The 19,020-nt window shown below is 38.6% G+C and overlaps 1 pseudogene; it reads right to left on the reverse strand.

Moving 5' to 3' along the window:
* Positions 1 to 4,151: 4,151 nt before the first annotated feature.
* LOC133081723 (large ribosomal subunit protein eL31-like) lies at positions 4,152 to 18,806 on the reverse strand (annotated as a pseudogene).
* Between the last annotated feature and the right edge of the window lie 214 nt (positions 18,807 to 19,020).

The following is a 19,020-nucleotide window of genomic DNA, read 5'->3' on the forward strand; positions in this document are numbered from 1 at the left end:
AGATTTTTTGTTCTAGTTCTGTAAAAAAATGCCATTGGTAATTTGATAGGGATTGCATTGAATCTGTAGATTGCTTTGGGTAGTATAGTCATTTTCACAAGATTGATTCTTCTAATCCGAGAACGTGGTATATCTCTCCATCTGTTTGTGTCATCTTTGATTTCTTTCATCAGTGTCATAGTTTTCTGAGTACAGGTCTTTTACCTCCTTAGGTAGGTTTATTCCTAGATATTTTATTCTTTTTGTTGCAGTGGTGAATGGGATTGTTTCCTTAATTTCTCTTTCTGATCTTTCGTTGTTAGTATATAGGAATGCAAGAGATTTCTGTGCATTAATTTTGTATCCTGCTACTTTACCAACTTCATTGACTAGCTCTAGTAGTTTTCTGGTGGCATCTTTAGGATTTTCTATGTATAGTATCATATCATCTGCAAACAGTGACAGTGTTACTTCTTCTTTTCCAATTTGTATTCCTTTTATTTCTTCTCTGATTGCCATGGCTAGGACTTCCAAAACTATGTTGAATAATAGTGGTGAGAGTGGACATCCTTGTCTTGTTCCTGATCTTAGAGGAAATGCTTTCAGTTTTTCACCATTGAGAATGATGTTTGCTGTGGGTTTGTCATATATGGCCTTTATTATGTTCAGGTAGGTCCCTCTATGCCCACATCCTGGAGAGTATTTATCATAAATGGGTGTTGAATTTTGTCAGAAGCTTTTTCTGGAGATAATCATATGGTTTTAATTCTTCAATTTGTTAGATATTTATATATTGAAGAATCCTTGCATCCCTGGGATAAATCCCACTTGATCATGGTGTATGATCCTTTTAATGTGTTGTTGGATTCTGTTTGCTAGTATTTTGTTGAGTAGTTTTGCATCTATATTCATCAGTGATATTGGTCTGTAATTTTCTTTTTTTGTAGTATCTTTGTCTGGTTTTGGTATCAGGGTGATGGTGGCCTCATAGAATGAGTTTGGGAATGTTCCTTCCTCTGCAATTTTTTGGAAGAGTTTGAGAAGGATGGGTGTTAGTTCTTCTCTAAATGTTTGATAGAATTCACCTGTGAAGCCATCTGGTCCTGGATTCTGTTTGTTGGAAGATTTTTCATCACAGTTTCAGTTTCATTACTTGTGATTGGACTGTTCATATTTTCTATTTCTTCCTGGTTCAGTCTTGGAAGGTTATACCTTTCTAAGAATTTATCCATTTCTTCCAGGTTGTCCATTTTATAGACATAGAGTTGCTTGTAAGTAGTCTCTTATGATGCTTTGTACTTCCGTGGTGTCTGTTGTCACTTCTCCTTTTTCATTTCTAATTTTATTGATTTGAGTCCTCTCCCTCTTTTTCTTGATGAGTCTGGCTAATGGTTTATCAATTTTGTTTATCTTCTCAAAGAACCAGCTTTTAGTTTTATTGATCTTTCCTATTGTTTTCTTTGTTTTTAGTTCATTTATTTCTGCTCTGATCTTTATGATTTCTTTTCTTCTGCTAACTTTGGGTTTTGTTTGTTCTTCTTTCTCTAGTTCCTTTAGGTGTAAGGTTAGATTGTTTATTTGAGATTTTTCTTATTTCTTGAGGTAGGATTGTATTGCTATAAACTTCCCTCTTAGAACTGCTTTTGCTGCATCCCATAGGTTTTGGATTGTCATGTTTTCATTGTCATTTGTCTCTAGGAATTTTTTGATTTCCTCTTTGATTTCTTCAGTGATCTCTTGGTTATTTAGTAATGTATTGTTTAGCCTTCATTTGTTTGTGTTTTTTACGTTTTTTTCCCCTGTAATTTATTTCTAATCTCATAGCGTTGTGGTCAGAAAAGATGCTTGATATGATTTCAATTTTCTTAAATTTACCAAGGCTTGATTTGTGACCCAAGATGTGATCTGTCCTGGAGAATGTTCTGGGTGCACTTGCGAATAAAGTGTAATGTGCTGTTTTCGGATGGAATGTCCTATAAATATCAATTAAATCTGTCTGGTCTATTGTGTCATTTAAAGCTTGTGTTTCCTTATTAATTTTCTGTCTGGATGACCTGTCCATTGGTGTAAGTGAGGTGATAAAGTCCCCCACTATTATTTTGTTACTGTCGATTTCCTCTTTTATAGCTGTTAGCAGTTGCCTTATGTATTGAGGTGCTCCTGTGTTGGGTGCATATATATTTATAATTGTTATATCTTCTTCTTGGATTGATCCCTTGATCATTATGTAGTGTCCTTCCTTGTCTCTTGTAACATTCTTTATTTTAAAGTCTTTTATCTAATACGAGTATTGCTACTCCAGCTTTCTTTTGATTTCCGTTTGCATGGAATATATTTTTCCATCCCCTCACTTTCAGTCTGTACGTGTCCCTAGGTCTGCAGTGGGTTTCTTGCAGACAGCGTATATATGGGTCTTGTTTTTCTATCCATTCAGCAAGCCTGTGTCTTTTGGTTGTAGCATTTAATCCATTCACATTTAAGGTGATTATTGATATGTATGTTCCTATTACCATTTTCTTAATTGTTATGGGTTTGTTTTTGTAGGTCCTTTTCTTCTCTTGTGTTTCCCACTTAGAGAAGTTCCTTTAGCATTTGTTGTAGAGCTGGTTTGGTGGTGCTGAATTCTCTTAGCTTTTGCTTGTCTGTAAAGCTTTTGATTTCTCCGTCGAATCTGAATGAGATCCTTGCTGGGTAGAGTAATCTTGGCTGTAGGTTCTTCCCTTTCATCACTTTAAATATATCGTGCCACTCCCTTCTGGCTTGTAGGGTTTCTGCTGAGAAATCAGCTGTTAACCTTATGGGAGTTCCCTTGTATATTATTTGTCGTTTTTCCCTTGTTGCTTTCAGTAATTTTTCTTTGTCTTTAATTTTTGTCCATTTGATTACTATGTGTCTCGGCATGTTTCTCCTTGGGTTTATCCTGTCTGGGACTTTCTGTGCTTCCTGGACTTGGGTGGGTATTTCGTTTCCCATGTTAGGGAAGTTTTCGACTATAATCTCTTCAAATATTTTCTCGGGTCCTTTCTCCCTCTCTTCTCCTTCTGGGACCCCTATAATGCGAATGTTGGTGAGTTTAATGTTGTCCCAAAGGTCTCTTAGGCTGTCTTCATTTCTTTTCATTCCCATTCTTTTTTCTTTATTCTGTTCCACGGCAGTGAATTCCACCATTCTGTGTTCCAGGTCACTTATCCGTTCTTGTGCAGCAGTTATTATGCTATTGATTCCTTGTAGTGTATTTTTCATTTCAGTTATTGTATTCTTCATCTCTGTTTGTTTGTTCTTTAATTCTTCTAGGTCTTTGTTAAACATTTCTTGCATCTTATCGATCTTTGCCTCCATTCTTTTTCCAAGGTCTGGGATCATCTTCACTATCATTATTCTGAATTCTTTTTCTGGAAGGTTGCCTTTCTCCACTTCATTTAGTTGTTTTTGTGGCGTTTTATCTTGTTCCTTCATCTGGTACATGGTCCTCTGCCTTTTCATTTTGTCTGTCTTTCTGTGAATGTGGTTTTTGTTCCACAGGCTGCAGGATTGTAGTTCTTGTTTCTGTTGTCTTGCTTCCTTACTTTCTTGCCCCACAAAATATTCCAGGTACACTTTGTACTTTACCTTCCCCAACTCCAGATCAACCATTTCTTCCAAGAACCCTGGTTCCTTTTAGTGGGGACCTAAACTAGTTTAACTACCAGTTTAAAATTTTTTTTTAGTTTATGAGATGGCAATATAACGTAACTTGTAGTGTTATTTTGAGGATTAAATGAGAAAATCTGTGTAAAAGAGTTTACATAATTCTTGGCACATAGTATGTGCTCAATAAATTAATTTTTTCCAACTATTTCCAGTGAAGTGTAAATAATGGAAGTATGGATGAGAATGACAGTTGATGAATTTACAAAATGTCAATTATAATGTTCTCTGAGAGAAAGCAATTGGTCAGTTGATCCAAAGGTTAGATTACATTAACCTCCTTTCTGAGCTTTTCATTGTCTATTTCCATTCTCACTCAAGTTTCTCTCTTTAGAACTTATCTTTAGGATTTAGTTGAATTTAGTCTTGGGTTGTTTATGTTTCTTAATCTTCTCTTAAGTTAAATTTTAAGCTACTTAATATGGAAACCATATCTTATGTGTGTGTGTGTGTTTTTGAGGTTTTATAATGTTATTTGACAGCGGTTAGTTCTCATCCACATTTTGTCTGTAGATTTTTGAAAGTAGTGACAGGTACATATCTAACCAACATATAGAGTTTATTTGGTGAATCTTCATCCTCATTAACTTTCCTGGACAATTGCACATGGATACAGTGTGGGACATTGCTTATTCCTTTGGCCCAGATAGCTTTACTAAGCCTGGTGTCATTGTGTACATCTGAAGTTCCCACCTCCTTCGTGGCAAATTTCTGGATCCTTTTGAGTGCCCAAGGGGCAAGCTTCTTGAAGCCCACTCCCTAGATGCACTTGTGAATGTTGATAGTGTATTCTGTGGTAGCTACCTCATTGATGGCAGGGTGGTCCTTCTGCTTCTCACCCCTCTTCTTTGCAAGAGCTGTTCTGCTGGGCCCAGGTTGGAAGTGCTTAGGTGTTTTTCATATTTCCTGCATGTCCTACAACAGTGGTGGGCACATATGCATATATTAGATACCAGTAAAAACCTAAGTAATGTATTTGTAGAAGTCACATAAGAAACATTTCCTAGCGAAAAAGAAGTGTTATAATTGCTAAGATCTTAATCTAAGATTCTAATGAAAGGTAGGCTTTAAGCATACAACACCTTCTTAAAGAATTTAGCATAAACTACACGGCCTAGACCTTTTTCAAATAAATACAGGTTGGAAAGCAGAAGGAGTTGTATGTTTCTGAGCTGCCTAGTGTTATAATATTAACTATTTCTGGTGTAATGGCAGGCTGTCTCCTCTGTAATCAAAGGAAAATGTACAGACTGACAATTCTTCCAACTATTCAAATGTCTCTTAAAAATAAAATTGGTGGTAAGTAACAGGCATTTTGCATGTGCTGGTTATTTTGACCTGGTGGATTTGCAAATTTCTTACTAGCATAGAAAAGAAAAACTGCTGCTTATTTTTAAGTACAAATCTTGTGTGCAGCAAATGAAGTCACATTTTTTATTTATTCATTTATTTTTTTGTGCTGTTAGAAAACCACTTTGCAACGAGTGTGAAAGAGAATACTTATTAGGCTAATAACAGCAGAATCATAGAAATGAGGCCTGTAGACAAATCCCCCTCTAGAGAATAAAGTGTGGTTACAGAAGGTTAAGAATCTGTAAAGATCAATGGAGGCCAAGAGCTTAAAATAGAGATAAGCTGCCTGGAGAAAAAAAGTGAAAAGAAAAAGAAAACTTCAAGAAAACACTGAGTGTTTAGGATAGCTATTTTGTCTTTGTTCCCTGTTGAAAATTCCTAAAATTTCATTTAGAGACAGTTACACATTCCTCCAAATACATCATTTTTATTTTGCACAATGTCTAAACTCCTGTGGGTGTCTTTTTCACTTCAACAGGTGCAATCACACATACACACATACACATGGGCCTTTGACTTCTGTAGTGAAACACATTGTCAAGTCAAAAGTACAGCTAATTCAGTAAAATGTGTTAATATAAGTAGTAAAAAACAACAGTGGTTGTAATGGGTAAAGCTGATTCTTAAGTATAATAAGATTCCTGTATCCAAATGGAAAAGTTCTAACTGAACTTTGAAACGTCCTCATATAATTTGGGAGATAATGCATTATGCTTTCTTTGACTGAAAGGCAGATATTTTGATGAGAGTTTTGTTCCTTACTTCCTCTCAGTTTTCAGTGGCTTATCGAGCACCACATTTGCTCTTTTTTTAAAATTGTATTTAAATACCTTTATGTTTATTTATTTACTTATTTTTGGCCACACGACTTGTGGGATCTTAGTTCCCTGACCAGGGATTGAACTCGGGCCCTCAGCAGTGAAAGCCTGGAGCCCTAACCACTGGACCGCCAGGGAATTCCCACTACATTTGCTCTTTATGAAGGCATCTATTCAATATGAAACAGGAAGGCCATGGCATAAGACCAGGCAGTTTTATTTGCCTGTGGACATCTGCATGTTTTGTCTAGCCTTCCTGTCCCCCAAATCCCAAAGGAATCCCAGAATTCATGTTCTGTGTTGTAGAAAGATACATGAAAATTACAAAAAGGCTATCCTTTCTGTCTTTCTTGGTCTCTAATGTTCGTAATATTGTTGGCCCCAACCTGTAAGTCACAGCCCATTTTGAAAGTTGGTAAGGAATAGTAAAACATGGTATTTTTGCCTTAATTTACCCTTTTGCCCCATTTACCTATCATAATTTCAGAGTTCCCTTCATATCCTTACCATATCCATGGTTAAACAATTCCAATCTCTGACTTTTGATCTTTTGGAACTTGGATGAAGATTGGGATCTGTATGGCACACTGTGCTAGTCGGTTCAGGCTGCCATATCAAAGTATCACAGTCTGGGTGGCTTAAACAACAGAAATGTGTTTTCTCACAGTTCTGGAGGCTAGAAATTGCAGATCAAGATACTGGTAGGGTTCATTTCTGCTGAGGCCTCTCTCCTTGGTCTGTAGATGGCTGTCTTCTCACTGAGTCTTCACTTGGTGTTCCTCGGTGCTTGTCTGTGTCCTAATTTCTTCTTATAAGGACACCAATCATATTAGCCATATCATTTTACCTTAATCACCTCTTTCAAGGCTCTGTCTCCAAATCCTGTCACATTCTGAGGTCCTAACTGGGGGTTAGGACTTCAGCATATGAATTTCGGGAGGACACAGATCAGTCCATAACACACACCTTTCACCAACCTGGTGCAAGAATCTTTAGTCCACTTTATCTGTAGGGAAAAATCTCTGTTTCAAGTCATTTTTCTTCTTTTTTTTTTTTTTTAAATGTGATGATCCATTTATTTATTTATGGCTGTGTTGGGTCTTCGTTTCTGTGCGAGGGCTTTCTCTAGTTACAGCAAGTGGGGGCCACTCTTCATCGCGGTGCGCCGGCCTCTCACTATCGCGGCCTCTCTTGTTGCGGAGCACAAGCTCCAGACGCGCAGGCTCAGTAATTGTGGCTCACGGGCCTAGTTGCTCCGTGGCATGTGGGATCTTCCCAGACCAGGGCTCGAACCCGTGTCCCCTGCATTGGCAGGCAGACTCTCAACCACTGCGCCACCAGGGAAGCCCTCAAGTCATTTTTTTTTTTCTGAATCACATTGATGTAAATATTTGTGGTTCAACATATGGTTGGCAAGCCAGAAGTGCCTCAGGGATTTAAAGAAGTGTTTTAGATACTCCAACACATTTGGTAGGTAATCCAATCCTATTGGACAGACAGCCTGAATTTCAAAACTACACCCACATTAAATAAAGGCCAGATATGTTTGTTTTTTTTTTTCCCACTCTCCACTCTCCACCCTGTACCAACTGAGATGGAATTATTTGCGGAAAAAAATTATGAGTAGAAGAATCAAGGAGAAACTCCAGATTCTCTTCCTAAAACTCTTCCAGGCTTTCATCTAAAACATTATATATATATATATATATATATATATATATATATATATGTGTGTGTGTGTGTGTGTGTGTGTGTGTGTGTGTGTGTATATATATGTGTGTATATATATATATATATATTTTTTGATTTTCCAAAGATCTATTATCACGGTGAGAATGGCATAACATAACACATTTATCATATAACATCTCTTCTACGTGCATTGCTACAAATATCTGAGATGTCACATTCCCTCCCCCTCCCTCCCTCCCTTTTCTCTCCTTCCCGCTCTCCCTGTCCCCCCAACCTCCATTACCTTGACTCTATAATTCCCTAATTCACACCTATAAGGGGGCAGGGTCAGCCTCAAGTAAACTGATTGCTAATGCAATTCATTTACCAATCATCCCTCTGTGATCACTCTGAGTCATCTGATGAGGACAGTGAAGTTAATGAGGACACGAAAATGAAGAGAAGCAGGGAAGGATGATGATAAGGAAAAAAAGCACAGGACTGAGAAACATGGGGAAGGAGGGCAGGCTGTGACCTCCGTCAGGGGCACCCTGGAACCCAGAAGCAAGGGGAAAAGTGAAAGCTTCTCCCTGTGACCCTCAGTGTATTAAGATGCAGCCAATCACATCACCCAATTGGATTTTCTGACAAAAATCTCAGTTGAAGCAAAAATGTATTCTGAAGATAATATGTATATAGGAATGATTATATGGTTTTGGTATGTTATTTCCTTGCTATAAAGAAGAATATATTATTTATTTATAGAAGTAGCACAAGCCTCACACAGTTTCCACAGGTATGAGGGATCATTTACAAACAAAATATTAGGATCTACCAATGTAGAAAACATCAAGGTTGTAATGAGGAAGATGCGTTTTATTTTTTATTTATTTATTTTTAAAGCAGAATGAATAGTGCCAGCATGCTGTCACTGGGGAGAACTGTGTAGTTGTTTGCAGGTCATGGTGCTTGGTAAATTTGTCCAGTGCTATTAAGAAGGAATTATAGAAAGCATGTTTGTTTTTCTGCTTGATGGCCAGAAGTAATTTTAATAGATTCCTGAATTCTGTCTCCAGGCAAACCGGGAACATATGGAAATCATACTCAGTTGTTAATAATTTTGTTGCTGATGGGAGTGGTAAAGAGGATTTATTTTAATCATTTTAGGATTTATTAAAGGGACGTAGCTGGAAGCTGAGAGGATTAAGCACTTCAGGTGAGTTCACTGGCAGGCCCACGTGAAACTGGGATTTTTGTCTGTCAGGAGAAAACATACCCACTGCGAGTGTCCCAATGGCATAGGTGTTAAAGGAGCCTGGGACCTCTGCAAGGTCAGAAATCAAAGCCTGGTGACTGATCAGTACTCTAAAACACCTCTCATTGTTCTGAATGTTTTCTCAGCAGCGTAAAACACACTATAGCAGTGAAGGTCCTGGGTTTGGCTCTGGCAGTTATTAATTCCGTGGTCTTGGACAAATTACCTCACTTTTCTCTGCCTCAATGTCTTTATCTGCAAGAATGGCAATAACAATAGCAATTACCTACCTACAATAGCACTTTGAAGGTCAGATAAGATGATTATGTCAGTCTTACAGCACCAAGCGTGATGCGGAGTGAATGCTCAATAAATTATAACTATTCTTATTAATATTTTTATTGTTAGGCTTAAAATCTGTATCTGCTTCATTATACATGTTAGAAAGAGATACCCAAACTTAAAGAGTATTGAGAAAAGAATGGGCCTAGGCCTTCAATTTTGATGGTATATATTGCAAAGTAATAGGTCTGCAATTTGGAAAATAGAAATTTACAACATTTTCTGCCTAGAAAAATGTGTGATGTTCCAATGCTCTCCAGTTGCTTGAACTATTTAGATATCAACTCAAGATACATTGTCATACTTTGTCTGTTTTATTTTGCTTGTACCTTTGCTTGTACTCAAAAATATTGTCCCTATTCAAATAAAAGTTTGTGGTATTTTCCTTGGTTATTTTTAAAATGTAAGGTTTATATGATCAGATTGAGCCTTTTTTACTTTTATCCAGCCTGTTTCCTAAAATTAAATATCTGTAACCTTTCCATTGAATAAGCAGGGTTCATGGGGTGTAATTATAAAGCAACTTTATTTTTGCCTCCCAGTATCTCTTTAACTTTTTTCTGTGGGGCTGGTTCTTTCATTAGCCTTTGATAAAATTTAAGGGAAGTCCCGTGATTTTTTTTTTTTTAATTTTATGTATTTATTTATTTATTTTTGGCTGCGTTGGGTCTTCGTTGCTGTGCGCGGGCTTTCTCTAGTTGTGGTGAGCAGAGGCTACTCTTCGTTGCGGTGCGTGAGCTTCTCATTGCGGTGGCTCCTCTTGTTGCGGAGCATGGGCTCTAGAGCGCAGGCTTAGTAATTGTGGCACACGGGCTCAGTAGTTGTGGCTCGCGGGCTCTAGAGCGCAGGCTCAGTAGTTGTGGCACATGGGCTTAGTTGCTCCGTGGCATGTGGGATCTTCCCGGACCAGGGTTCGAACCCGTGTCCCCTGCATTGGCAGGTGGATTCTTAACCACTGCACCACCAGGGAAGCCCAAGTCCCGTGATTTTGGTGTCCACTTTTAGGTAATAAAACAACCTATCGTCGGTAATTGTCCTGTCAAAATATTACATTCCATTGGAAGGTAAAGCTTCTCTTTTCTTCTGCTTTGCTTGCTGCAGGCTGGTTGCCAGTGGGTGGCTGGGTGGGGACTCTGGTTGGTTTGTTCTTTCTTTTTCTCTTGCGTGTTAATCCCTCTTCCTCCAAAGAAATTTCAGACCCCCCTCTAGGTTTAGAGCTAGAAGAGGCAGAGGGTAAAGAGGACAAGAATATTCTTGCTTGCCTGCCATTGTTTGGTGATCTAGCATCCGTACTCTGTAGATCTGGCAGGTGTTTAAGGCTGAGTCTTTTAGGGGCACCTTTATGGGTTCATCAGAGACCCTGGGGCCCTTTGCCTCTCTTCCTCTCATCGCTGGGGGTCTCTCACTCTCACTTTTAGTTCCTTTGAGAGGGCAAATGCATCTCTGATTGCCCTTGGCTGGCTGGCTGGCTGGCTGGTTACTAACTCCTTCCTTAACATCTAGTCATCTGCTGGCACTTTCAGCTTCTATTTGTTCCTTCAGTGGACTCTCTTGGACAAGACAGGTGATGCAGCTACACTAACCTGCTCATGTGTAGACTACATGTTTCTCCCAAGTTATTCTAGGAATGCACATGACCCCCAATGAAGTGACCTTTCTTTTATTCCTGTTTTAAAGCAGTGCACTAGCCAGGTGCTGGACCCTAGCATTACTTACAGAGGAGTCTGACTCTTATCCGGTTGTTTCTGCACCTGTGAGACAAATAGGTGAAACTTTTCAGGTGGTCTCAATATACTTCTTTCCCTAGGTTTGGGAAAAGCCATCACAGCAAATCAATTTATTTTTCCAAAATTCCTCTATCTAACTACTTTTAATCTTCTCAAATCCTCAATTTGGGTGTGGGGTTAAGAGTAGAATAACAGGTTATTTTTCTTTGACTCTTAACTCAGGGGTAACGTTCTATTATTCTGGAAGAATACCACTATTATGTGGGTGTATCACATGACAAGATGCTTTATTTTAAACTCTTTTATAACTGTTTACCAAGTCCCATTTTTTCCTTATTTTCTTTATATTATCTCATAGCAATATATAAAAAATTGTGCTAAAAAGCACATGACAGAAATTTACCGTCTTAACCATTTTTAAATGTACAGTTCAGTAGTTAAGTAAATTCACATTATTGTGCATCTTGAACCACATTTTAAACATCTCATTGTATGTTGAAAACAATCCAGCTTTTTCTGTGATTGTTTTTTTAAGAAAGCATTTTGATTATAGTATTGGTTGTTAGACATTAACTGAAGCTTCTTCCTGTAAAGGGAACTGGTATCAGGACAGACATGGCCAATAAGGAGACAGAATCTCATGAAAATTCAGTTCAGTAAGCTGTAACAGTGCCAAGCCTCATGGAGATTGTTGTTGGAAGGAGAGGTAGGAGCAGAAACAACTCTTGAAAGAGCTTCACGAGCCTCCTCCATTCCATAGCTACCCTATTAATAAAACTCGAGTATTCCTAGTCTGCCTACTTCTTTTGGAACTGATGCTATCTGCTTACTGTTTTCCTCTTCTTTGTGTATCATTTCTTCACCCATCATAATTTTGCTTTTCTCATAGTTTCCGGTTCATAATAATTTCTATTTACTGCCTTATGGCTCTGACAAACTGTTCATAACTCCAGCTCATCTTCACACAGTGAAATTCCTCATTCTCTTGGTATTGGTATTTCCTAATTTAAATTTTCAAGAGAGGAAACTGGATTGTCTTTGTTTATCTTTTCATACCACGTGGGCACTGCCAGCCAAAGGATTGGTTATACTTGGGTCAAAGTGTGGCTACAAATGGCTGCCCTTTGAGCGGAGGCTGGGGGGAGGTCGTTCCTGAGAAGGCACCTGGGTATAGTAGGCAACATGATTAATTTTATGTACTTAATAAAAATATTTTTTGTGTATGCTTAAACAAGAGTAAGTATTTCTTTATTCATTTTTTCAGCGTTTGGCAGAAAGCAGGAACTCTTATAGGAGAAAAATGGTAATAAAGGCTCTGAGAACAAAGAATTGAAAAAGGGCTTCTGAGTTTCTGATTGTAGTGGATTTTTTTGAGGGAAGGACTGTTTTCCTGGTTTGGGTTCCCCCAGAAGCGGATCCTGAGATAAGAATGCTATTGCAGATAGTTCATTTGGAAGACGATAACATGAAACACTGGTAAGGGAAGAGAAGAAATGACAAGAGGGCAAGGAGGGCAGCCAAAAAAAGTGCAGTATTTTAAGTGGTTACCACCGTGGCTTATTCCACTGGTTAATTCTGGGAGATGTACAGTGCATCTCAAAGTTATCTCAAATGGGTGCCCAGGAAGCTGGATATTTATCCATCAACTCCCCATGGATCATTGGTTGAGGGCTACTCCTGGGCCACTAATTCTATGGCACGTCTGGCCTGCCCTCTGCATAGTTTATAGCTCCATGTCCAGTAAAAAGCCCTCAAGTCAGGAGTCACAGGGGTTTGCCGTCAGCAACCTTTAATGTGTGAGGGCGAGAGCAGAGAGGCTGTGGGCCGGGCACAGTTGGCATTTACCCCCAAACCCCCTCCCCATTTTCTCCTTTCTTGAATGAAACCTGATTTTATTCAGGTATTCATCCCTTAGGGAAGGTTGCCTTACCTAAAGCTCAAGGGTAAATTTAGATTAATCTTTTTTTTTTTTTTTGCCTTTTAAGTTAGTTTTATTTCAATAAATTCTTTAATACATTGTGTTGTACCATTCAACATTAATCTTCAAGATCGATCACATTTGTTTTTCGGGAGGAATCAGTCTTAATCAAATAGAAAAACACACTGAGGCGCCCCTGTGTTCGTTGCTCATGACTCCTCCTCCCAATTTGTGAGCTGGCTCAAGCGGTCTTAGGCATTCAGAAGAGAAGCATTTTTATTTAAGCTTTTGGTGGTTCATTTTGCATATATATTTTTTTGATTGAAGTATAGTTGACTTACAATGGTGTGCCAATCTCTGCTGTACAGCAAAGTGACTCAGTTATACATGTATAGACATTCTTTTTTTAAAATTTGGATTAATCTTAGCTATTTATGGAGATCCCATTCCTTGTATCTGCTATTTGGCGTAGGTGTGGACGCATGGTGCAAGGTGGTATGAAATGAGAGATGAGGTCTGCTAGAGGGGCTCTGGGAAAGGTTTCTTCCTTCTTATAAAGAGACTCATAGGAAAAGGCAGCATTGTATTATACACTGGACCTGGGGACTTCCCTGGTGGTCCAGTGGTTAAGACTTCGCCTTCCAATGCAGGGGGTGCAGGTTCAATTCCTGGTCGGGGAGCTAAGATCCCACATGCCTCCTGGCCAAAGAACCAAAACATAAACCAGAAACAATATTGTAACAAATTCAATAAAGACTTTAAAAAAAATGGTCTATACTGGACCTGTCACGTATTCATGAGTCACTTGGAAATGTTAGACGCATCTTGGGACCATGAGCCCTGAATTAACCAACCCTAAAGATACCCTACCTTGAAATTTCTCAGTTTGAGAGATGACAACTTTTCCTGATTATCTAAATCATTTTGAGTAAGGTTTATTTTTACCTGCAGTCAAAGACATCCTAATTGGTACAAGGATAAAGTTTAAGTACCGGATGACAAAGCTCATTTTTGAAGTTTACAGAAAGGTTTATAAAGAGATTATAGGATCATGTCAATATGTTGTAACAATTCTAGCTCCCTTTGTTCAACATTTACACCCCTTTTATAGTACAGATAATATTCAGGGGGTTTTGCTGATGATTGATCATGAGTTCTAGAACAGCAGTGTATTCAGTCTCAACCTTTGATTGCTTACGTATTCATTATACTGTGATTAAATGGGAAAAATGCATAAAACACTTTTTCTACATACCGAGGTACAATGGTTGGCTTGAAGAAAAGCACGGGTGCAATTGGTTGAGCTGCCAGCTGAACCAACAACTTTTTTTCCCTGAAGACTGTTCTTACTTGAAAGAAAGACTGACAGAAAAAATGATGGCTACCCAGACTTGGGTATTTGGCCATTTCTCATAAATGAATGAACTGAACATGTTACTTCAAGGAAAATGACTGACAGTATTTGTTGCCAATGATAAAATTTGAGCTTTTGAGTATGATTTTGATTTTCGGAAAACTTTTATCCACTAAGGTGATAGTTTCCCAACACTTAAAGACTCTTCAGATGAGTTTAGTGGTGTATTAACAAATGTAATTTTAAAATATTGTATAATAAAATGTGTCAACATTTGGAAAATCTGCATAACTCAGTGACACAATGTTTTTCAAATGAGTGATACATGATATTATAGAATCATGTGTGGGCAAAATATCCATTCAAAGTGCAAGATAGACTAATGGATTTTAATGTAACAGTAAAAATAAGTTTAGTAGTATGGTTTTTGGTTTCACATTGCAACTAACTGCTAAGAAACTACCATTTGTTGAGTTTTGATATAGTGTTAAAGAATAATATCCACGGTTATATGAAAAGATTCTCAAAATAATCCTCTTTTTTCTAACCACATATCTGGGTGAGGCTGTATTTTCTTCATATGTTTCAACTAAAATAGCATGTCACAACAGATTGAATGCAGGAGCAGATATAAGAATCCAGCTGTCTTCTATTAAACCAGGCAGTAAAGAGATTTGCAAAAATGTAAAACAATGCCGCTCTTCTCACTAATTTTTTTCTTCATAAAAAATATGTAATATTTGTTAACATGTAATGGACTTATTATTTTTAAATGAATTAGTATTTTTAAAATTTCCTTTAATTTTGAATACAGCAAATATTAGTAAATATAACCCACATAAACCAAAGCTCTTTAGAGGTCCTCAGTTACGTTTAAGAGTTTACAGGGTCCTGTGACAAAAAAAGTTTGAAACTATCTTTAGAGGGCATAGTGGAAAGGGTTCAGAGCATTGAGTATAAACCAAGAGATCTGGGTTGTTAACGGACAGAAACAGAAGTAGAGGGTATATGGGATTACAGTTAATGATCTTGAAATAAAGAATGATGGAGAGGTTAGGAAGGAGGAGGAGGGGTGGGGGAAATTTCTAGAAGCATGGAAGTTCTGCCCTCCCTCTTGACCCCTGTAGATGGAGGGATGGAGGTCAGTGGAAGGGAAGAATAGATCTGGGGCCATGTATTAATGCATCCTACATTGTCATGGTTCTTGATGTTTATTAAACCAACAATGAACAGAAGTAAAACGTTTAACTTTACAAGGGATTTCTTCATAAATGAGCACATTTAATGTTTTTAAATTTGGGGGATGCAGACTTGATGGAAGTTTTGCTCTTCAGGAGGCACATGACCTTTCCTAGGAAACCAGGGAACATATGGTCATGTGTGAATGAATGAATCTCAGATTGTTGGGGAGAACCCTTCCCAGTGTGCTAAATATTAGTGAATGTTCCAGGCGTGTTTCAGCTATCCAGACTGCACATAAAAATTGAGTGATGGGGACTCTTAGAATGAATAACAGCATTTACTGAAACTGAAAATCTTAAGACTTCTGGATCCAGAATCCACAATGTCCAGCCTGAGCCTTGATGTTGCACCAGTTTTACTGTAGAATACATCATCCTTGCTCCTTAGCTGACAAGTCCTGCCTTTGTGACATTTAAGCTACAAAATGTAGGCTGCTCCTTGGAAGAAATCTTGTAATTATTTGCCAGTAGAAAAAGAATGATGGGTTAAAGTAAATATATGCTGTCAAGCTGTCAATAATTATTTAATACCACTGTGTACAAGGAATGATCCATGTCAAAGTGCTCTAAATGAATTAGACAGACAAAGAAACTACATTTGCAAAGTTTCTGGGGTAGTCACATACATACATACTTACAATATATAATATAATAATATAAATTTGAGATAGGGAGGTGGGCAAAACCACTACCAAAACCAAAGCCAAAACAAAAACAAAAGATATGTTTGCATCAAATTTGAACAATAATTTTTATTCTAAAACCAGTTGGGAAATGGAAGAAAGGCTACTACCTTACTGGGAAGGGAGGGAGGTTGCCAGAGACTCTCGCATTTATGGATGCCTCCTCTGTTCCAGACCCTCTGTATCTTTCAAGAACTTTGGAAGTACTTTTTGCCTCACATTTCATAGATGAAGAAACCAAGACTCAAGATAGTTGAGGAAGATTTCCCCTAAGATTAAAGATTTAGAAGGTTGCACAATGGAGGTTTAAGCCCCAGATATTTTTGTCTTTGAAGGCCATTCTTTTTATGATTCCTTAGAAACTCCCAACTCAGAGCCTATAGAGAACATACCCATTAACTGTAGGGAGAAGACCACGTTGCTGGAACTATTGTTTCTTTTTATGTCATCTAGTTTATAAGAAAAAAAGTTCTACTCTCCGTTTTTATTGTTCTTTGAACTAGCTGAGGAATAAGCAAGGAAGTATTTGTTAAGAAAACAAAGAAACACAGCTTTGGAGGATGTTAGGGGAAGACCCTCTAACTCAGCAATATGGCGGCTATTTGCACCTTTGTCCATTGAGACAACACTTTTATCAAGATATCCTATTGGGTAAGAAGACCTCATTTTTGCTGCCTCAAAATAGATGCAATAATATAAATTCTCTGTGCTTTGCATTTCTAACTGTTAAGCAAGCAGACACCACCAGTCTCAAAACAGACATCCGCAGGATACATAGCACTATAGTGTGGGCTTCAGAGAAAAGATTCCTTTTCAGGGACTTTGAGCTCTATGGAAGGAGACACATACACATAAACCTAAATTTTCATGGTTAGTTTAATAGTTGCCATGATTATTACTCTTTAAAGTATTCTGAGGGTAGGTACCGATTCTTAACTACTTACCTAATTGGCTGTTATTATTTCAGCAGCCTTCTCCTGTGTTCTCAAAATGACCCACTCCACTTTGAACTTATTTACTATTCTGTTCTTTTTTGTCCTTGTAAAGTTCTCACAGTGCCCTTAAGTAGATTTTGCCCTGGGCGCTGCTTACCATAAGTTAGATAACTTCTTTATGTCTTAGTTCTCTTTTCTGAAAGCTAGAAATAAAAATATGATCTATCACTGTCAGAAGTAAGTAAGGCAATAGTTGTAAAGCCTTTAGTCCAATGCCTGACTCATTAAATGCCATCTATTATTCTTGTTATTATTAATAATCATGTTATAAAACAATCCCAGTTTTAAGCTATCTAAAGTTTCATTTTGCTCAAGTGTTTATTCTTTTTTTAAAGAAAAGTTTATACCATACTTCCAAAAAGAACTTGAAAAGGTTTACCATTAAAGGCATATTAGGGCTTCCCTGGTGGCGCAGTGGTTGAGAATCTGCCTGCCAATGCAGGGGACACGGGTTCAAGCCCTGGTCTGGGAAGATCCCACATGCCGCGGAGCAACTGGGCCCGTGAGCCACAGCTACTGAGCCTGCGCGTCTGGAGCCTGTGCTCCGCAACAAGAGAGGCCGCGATAGTGAGAGGCCCACGCACCGCGATGAAGAGTGGCCCCCACTTGCCGCAACTAGAGAAAGCCCTCGCACAGAAACGAAGACCCAACACAGCCATAAATAAATAAATAAATAAATAAACCCAAATTAAAAAGGTTACATTTAATTTAAAAAAAAAAAAAAAGGCATATTAAAAGTAAGGCTTAATAATAGGAATAAAAATAAAAAGTCCGGCAAAGTCAACTGCCTCAGAAACATAATCTAGGCCACAGCTGACTCTCCCCATAGGTATCGGAATCACTTTTTCATCAGAAGAGTGCTGGGAATGACTGTTGGGGGAGCTCGACAATGCTCCCAAATACTCCCTTTTGCTCTGCTCCATCCTTTCCTCTGTTCTAATTTCCACACTGCTGTCTTCTCCCTTGGCTCTTATCACTCCCATTCAGTCTAAACCTTCCCACTTGGCCCTCCGAACACCATTTCATGGCGTCCTCAATCTCCTTCAAGAGGAAGAATGTTTCTTCTTGTTAGGAAAGGCATTCTCCCACGTGCGGTCTTTTGGCCCCAAGTTGGCCGCATAAGAATGGGCCTTGTGGGGGGTGGCACTTTCCTTACCAGGAGATAAAGCATCCTCACAGTTTGTGATGGGCTTATCACCTTGTGGAGTCATATCTTCCTCTCTTTCAGACTCAGGTGTGCTCCTTTGTTGGTTTTAAGCGTCTGCATCGTGTGGTCCCTGGCCGTCCCCACTACTGTATCTTCCTTCTTCGGCACAAGAAGGGTGCTTGCAAATCAGGAGGGATGTGCTGGCCTTGGGAGACTGACACCCACTACTGGTGCTGACCTTGCTGTCTCTTCTCTATGTGAATAAGACATTGTTGCATCCAGTGCTGGACTGTACTGTTTGCCTTGACGACTCCAATATCAAGATGCAGTGGGCAGAAGTATTCGGATCTTTACTCCCCATAATAGGCAACTGATGGCACTTGCTTGATACATCTATCTTGCCCTCCAGAGCTATTGCTTTTCCTGCAACTCTCCCTAGTGGATGCATCTTCTCTAACTACCTGCTCACTCAGCGTTGGGTGTTGAGATTGGCTTCCTAAGTGGAGATTCTGATCTTCATTGCTGGGCTTTTGCATTCTTTTGTGCCTTTTCCTCTGGAGCTGATGTCATCTAGCTGCCTCACCTGATGCTTTTCTTGTTGCTGTCCTTGGACTCATTGTCCATGCCATCATCCATTGACTATTTCATACCTGGCTCACACATTATTTTCTACCCTGTCATCATTGTATGAACAAGGAAGAGCTACACAAGTAGATCTCTTCCTATCTTGACCTCCTGTACTTCACTGAACTTCATTTCCATCCCATTCAGCTACCTACTCTCATGAAAATAACCTGTCCCCACTTACAATTGTTTCTCCTCTGAAGTCTTAAAAATGTGCATATCTCAA

Source organism: Eubalaena glacialis, chromosome X, assembly GCF_028564815.1.
Source record: "Eubalaena glacialis isolate mEubGla1 chromosome X, mEubGla1.1.hap2.+ XY, whole genome shotgun sequence".
NCBI lineage: Eukaryota > Metazoa > Chordata > Mammalia > Artiodactyla > Balaenidae > Eubalaena > Eubalaena glacialis.